We start from the raw sequence: 6918 nt of genomic DNA, 5'->3' as shown, positions 1-6918 counted from the left end.
CGTCGCAGACTCTGAACGCGATCGAGTAGTGATAAGCGAAGATGAGCGTGGATGTTACAATCCAACACTCGTGTAGAAGAAGAAAAACCGTCCGTCAGCCACAGCTCTCTGACGCGAAGCGGTTGTAAGGCGAAATGTCGCACGGCAGAACGGTTTGAATTGAACGAAACCGAAAACTATCGTTTGAAAAAATTCCCACTTGTATGTTATTGTAACTGTACGTGGCGCGCCAGTTTGATGTAGATTGAATGGGGTTTGAAGGTGTGAATTTTGGTGTAACTGAGATATCTGTGTCTGCGTCTTGGGGGGGGGGGACCTTTTTTAGTGGAAGCCAAATGCGATAAACTCCGGGGGCTTGTTTGATGCGAGAAGCAATAGCGTCTGGAGGTTCTTGAAGGACCAAAAGGAAGAGGAAGATTGAAAAGCTCTTGTTTGGGATGAGATTGCGCAAGTGAAGATACTCACCATGCAATTATTAAAGGTAACTGATACTGATACCGTGGACGAGGCTTTTCAATTAATCGAAATGGGGTGGGTAGTGGTAGTGATTTATGTATGGGTTGTAGTTTGTAGTTGTAATTTGTATAAAGTTTCCAAGGTGGGTTTCTGGGGGGTGTGTTGCAAATAATAAGAAGAAGAGACTGAAAAATACGCAGGGCGTGATGTAAACTACTTTCCGAGAGGAAGGTGCGTTTTCTAGGTACCGGGAGTGTTTCTAATATTTCTTTCCTCTCTCACTCTGGCTCTCTCTCTCACTCTCACTCTCACTCTCACACACACACTCTCTCTCTCTCTCTTTATTTATTTTCTGGTATTCAAAGTTGAATGGTCGGAGCTGGAAGAAAGCTTGAAGGGGGGGAGAGAATTGAACGAAGCAGGATTCGCCACAAAAAATAAATAAGGAGTGAAGAGTGAAGAGTGAAGAGTGAAGATTAATAAGAAAAAAGGAAGAAGTAATAGATCAGGATAGGATAGGATTGGAAAAGTAAAGATATTAAAGAGATATATGAGTTAGTCGATTTCGAATCAGATGATAATTGATCCCCAATTCTCTTCCGAGTGGTCACGGAACGAGGTGAAGAGTGAAGAGTGAAGAGGGAAGAGGGAAATATAATAAGAGTAGTAGAATTGGGAGAGGAATAATGATAATAAGTTGGAGAGGGGGGGGGGAGAGAGAGAGAGAGGAGAGGAGAGACAGAGAGGTAAGGTTCGATAGAGAAGAGAGAAAAAAGTGGACGATTTGAATTTGAACCAATCATATCAAGAATTTTGATAGACTAATCTATAAGTGGCCTTAGCCTCAGCCTACGACTGATGCTGCTTTGTCATATGTAATAGATAGCTAGGTAGGTATGCAGAGAGAACTTTATATCTTCCATCGAGCTACAGTACTAGGGAGGTATCTGGATATCTATCTATTATCTCGAGTACTTTTCATTGATTGCAAATAGACTTTGAAAATCCCTGGGTAGCAGGTAAAATGGAATGATACGGTGAAGTGATAAGTAACCTCGAAAACATTTCATTTCATTTCATTTCATTTCACTTCATTTCTTCTTGCTTGGTATCTTTGCCCATCAATGATTACCTAGGTAGGTAGTATATTGCAATACCTATCTAAGAAGCTGTGTGATCTCGTTGTTTTGCCCCTTCAAAGGTATACGAGTATTCGTTGGTTCTTTGGTATTTATGGTAGATAGAGATAGAGATAGATAGCTTGTAGATAGTAGATATGTACTAGATATCTTCACCTGTATTTCGCAGTATTTCATTCTAGAAATCATCTCATCTTTTATCAGTACCTACTTAGCTACCTACCTACCTACCTACCTACCTACCTACCTACCTACCTACCTACCTACCTACCTCCTCCCTCCTCCCTCCGTATCTACTCGAGTCCCTTCACCGACGTTCATCTTACGGAAGCAACAACAATAAGAACAACTAAAATCCACGTTGGTAAACTACGGAATACTGGGTAATCAACTTCCATACGATTCTACTCTCCTCTACACTCCAAAATATACATCTTTCATATCTTAGCCTTTGCTATAAGTCATTCCCTCGATCAACCATCATTCGACACAACCATCCAACTTTCGCTTGCTAAAAGTGGCATGTAAAATAAGGGTAAGTGTGACATGATTTCCATCATCACCAGCCCTTCCATTTCAGATGGCCTTGGATGATCTGGAAGATAATACATATAACATACAATTCTTTTCGATTCCATTCACGCAGGTGTATCATCATTCTGAATGTAGGGAAAAGAATGATTCTAATCAAGAGAAATCACGGTATGGTCACGTGATATTATTGACAATGGCATGGATGATGATCAGTGTATGCTTATTAGGTCTGTAGGTAGATAGTATGTAGACTAGATAGAGTATGTCATGACATTGCAGTTTGTCATGTCTTGTTTCCAAGGTTCTGATGTCTAGGTGCAAATCATAGGATACATACATTGGATACATTGGAGTGTGACATCCTAACTATAAATTAGAAGATGGCATGAAACTAAGAGCATCTATTCAATTATTGGGGGCCCAAGTTTCAAGGGATCAATCGATCAATCGATCAATCAAACTATCTATCTACCTACCTACCTACCTATCTACCTACCTACCTACCTACCTACCTATCTACCTACCTACCTACCTACCTACCTACCTACTGTACCTAATCAACCAAGCACACCCGAGCTATTAGGGACATCGATTTCCGAAAGTTTGGTTCACTGTCTACTCGGTTATGGAAAATGGAGAATCCTAAATTAACCATTGGAGAAACCATTTGAGTAGATATGTGTATCTATGTTGTATGCGTATCAAAATCATCTTCTCATCTTCTCAATTATTTTCACTCATCATCCTCATACCTGATATCAAAAGCTTCTGCTAATCAATCAGAATCAATTAAAACCCCCTCCCTCTCTCCCCCAAAGTTCCAACTGTGCCGTCCAACGGTTCTTAATCTGATGAATATCTGTTTCACCCTTTTAATGCTCCTGCAGTGGATCGGTAGATCATCTTAATAGGTTTTAGATATACTCCGTACTCTATTACTCTCTGAGCCGTCCGCCCCCAAAAGTTACTCTCGGAGAATATTACTCAGGCTTGGGTGCGGGGTCCAAAATACCATCCATCCATCCATCCATCCATCCATTCATTCATCGGTAGATAGGTAGGTGCAGCTGCATTCAATCTTTCCCAACATTCCCCCAATCTTCCCTTTGCCCTTTTTCCCAATTATCAACTCTACTCTTCTATTAATATCATACATACATTCATTACATACATTTCATTTTATCGGTCAAGTAATAAAGCATTTCAATCTATTTATACCATCTCACAATGAGGAATCTACAAGTTGTAGAAGCCAGCTTGTTCAAACATTAAAATTGTCTCGTAACGCACGGAATGTTCAAATTGAGGGTCACTTCAGATTGTCAAGTAACATGAAAGATAAACAAACTTCTTTCTCTAGTGGAATCGTTCAACTGGATTAGACATGTCTTCACATCTAATATCTCACCAGTCAAACAACCTCCCTATCCACCCCGCAATTTTCTCCTAGGGCTGTAGATCCCCTCGGATCTCCCGGAACGTTGGTGATTCATCTCAGGGGTACCCTACCTGTACTCGATACTGAATCAACCATCTCAACTCAAATCAGTTCGAGTAAGTAGATAATTATTGGTACTTCTGTTCTGCAACGGAGCTGAATGGTTACTCGGTGTGAAGATGTGTATGGGACAAGAGACAAAAGTCTTTGCTGTCTAGATACGTGAGATATTTCATCCGCGAGTCGATCCAAGTATAGAGTTTTGCTATTCTCTCAATAGGTGTCATCACATTCAGTTCAGCCATCTACACTTCAATGTTGCATTCCTTAACGGTATAAGAAGAGTTTCCTCTGACTATAAACGTGTAGGTATCTCCTCAATCTTCAATCTAAATTCTAGTAGCTATCAGTTGAAGTTTTCATGTACCATCACTTTTCTATCTACCAACTATTCCTACCTATGATCAATCAATCTTGTTCAGAGTTCCATCTGCAGCATCTACAGATAGAATCGAAACAGTTTTCAATAACCTTCTTCGTAGGTCAGGTTCTCTATCAACCTGAACGGATACTTTCAAATAACATCCCCAATCTTTTGAAGTCCGTGGATTATAATATATAAAGTTATACTAAAGGATATTTCAATTTGAAGCTCGATCTAGACTCATAGTTTCATATCTACATATTCAGCTTCCTATTGTAAAGGCATGCTTAGGATTGAATCTCTTCATCTATTCGTTTATCTATTCTCGTCATTCAATCTTCCATCTTCCATCTATCCATCTTCCACCTTCATTGATCAGTAATCGCTTCCTCAAATCAACCATCTCTACCTCCACTTAAATTCCTGTTTATGTCTTCAAATTCGCATACAGAACCTCTTATTCATCCGTCTTCACATCAAGGCCAATAACAATCTTTAAGAATTCCATCTGTTTTCATTCCACACATCATACACATATACAAGAACCCCCCAGCTTCCCAGACTTGAGACAAAACATGATGTTAGTATTCCAAAATAGAACGATGGTATTCACACACCTATTCATATACATACTTCCACCCGTCAATTCTGCTCGCAAGTCTTAATCCTATTCGCTACTTTATAAATCATATCATGTTACCGAGGTATTCATATAGAGAAGATATCTAAGATGTGAGTTTAATGTTCTTATAGCTTTGTACCTATTCTGGATCTCGTAAGTGGTCTAGATATCTTCTTTTCGTTTATCTCCTCCTTCTCCTCTATTATTCTTCAACTCCTCAAATTTTTTGCAATATCAACAACTCATATCCCATTAGCATTAACCCCTCTTACTAAGTCACTCCTTACACCCTTCTCCTTTATCCTCTATAGTTTATACTACCATATTACATAACTATTCGAAATTCTCACAGTTTATAAATCCGACTCTTTATCTTATTCTTTCCCCAATCAATGTCTATATCTATATCTACTATTGATTATATTACATATTGCGTCTCTATCTAGTAGATATCTAACAATTGTCTAGTCTTTTGGTTTTCGATTTTTCTTACTTACTATCACTATCACGGTTATGGTTATGGTTATAATTATAATACCTTAAATGTTCTGATAATAATCGATAGATAGACAGACAGACAGACAGATAGAAGATATATATATAAATATATAAACAATCCTCAATCAATTCTCAATTCTATCTACATATATATAAACGATATATACACCTCTCTATCAATCACTTATTTTCTACTTATCCCTCTCCGATTCCTACAAAAAGAATACTCATCTACTAACCTAGTACTTCTCCTCCTACACATTCGTCTCCACTCATCTCAATATTCCCTCGAAAATATAAAATATAAAATATAAAATACATATCAATCAACATATCCCCCATCCCCCATCCTCCATCTCTTAAATAACCTGGAACCACTAAGTACTAGTAGGTATAACTTATACCTTATACTTTAAAAATCTCAAAGCTATCAATTCGTTCATTCGTTCATTCGTTGATTCACTAATCCATTCATCAACACTTTTCTTTCTTTGGACACTCAAATCTTAGGGTTAGACTCAGTTTAGTTCAGTTCAGTTCATTTCAATCTAAAATCTTGATCTTGCATTGTAATATTGTGATATTGTGATATTGTGATATATATTACAGAGGTTTAATAAATAAATCAATACATCAAATAATAATATAGTATATCAAATACCTATACATAGGGAGAAATCTCGAAATCTGGAAATCTCGAAATCTGGAAATCAAAGAATCGAAGAATCGAAAAATCTAATCCTACAACATATCTCCAAACAATCCATCATCAATCTATCTTTATATTCCAATTTTCCCGAGTTTCAAGAATACAATTCAGATAGACAGAGACACAGACAGACAGACCAGTTCAAATCTCAATCATTTATTCTCTACTATCCATCGAAAACTTATTAGAAATGAAAAAAACCCCCCTTTTTCTTCTTTCTTGTCCCCTTTCTCTTTCTCTCTCTTTCTCCCCTTTCTTTCTCTCTCTTTCTCTTTCTCTCTCTGCCTCCATCCATCCATTCACCCATCCATTCACCCACTACTCATCATCTACCCACCCATCCATCCACACCCCATCAATCTCAACATCACCACCTCCTACCACCTCTCACCATCTCTCATCTTCATCTCCCATCTCTCGTCTCTCACCTCCCATCACCTCCCATCACCCCCCAGCATCCTTCATCATCCCTCCCGACCTCTCATCTCTCATCAATATTCCTATTATCCATCAAACCATCAAACCATTCAATCAATATCCAATCAATTAGCCAATCAACCCATCCTTCATCGAATTCCTACACTCCCTCCACATACCTCCTTAGTATTCTCATCGTACACTTATGCAAACATAAATACAATACTGATTGGACGCTCATTAAACACTTATGAAACACCGATTAGACACTCATTAGATATCTAACAGAGATCTATTAAACACATATTCGATACCCATTACTCAAAACTCCAAAGTAATCTTACAGACACTTCAATATACATTAGAAGCAACTCATAGGTACTCACTCACTCACTCACTCACTCACTCCATTTCATTTCACTCCACTCATACCCCATCTCACCTACCCTCCAAACCACAAACACACACACACACACACACACACACACACACACACACACACATCACATCACACAAATTTTACAAAACTCATTTTTGAACAATCGCATCACTCAATTCCCATTCCTATTCCACCTCCCCTGAATCTCCACACACCCACCCCGTTCAAAAGTATCCCTAAGCACATAAAAGAAGAAGTCAACAAACGACGATCGATCAACAAAAGTCTTTCTTTTCCTCAAT

Source organism: Botrytis byssoidea (genome assembly GCF_014898295.1).
Source record: "Botrytis byssoidea strain MUCL 94 chromosome Unknown BBYS_007, whole genome shotgun sequence".
Classification (NCBI taxonomy): domain Eukaryota; kingdom Fungi; phylum Ascomycota; class Leotiomycetes; order Helotiales; family Sclerotiniaceae; genus Botrytis; species Botrytis byssoidea.
The sequence above is the reverse complement of the archived record's forward strand: the minus strand, read 5'-3'. Positions refer to the sequence as shown.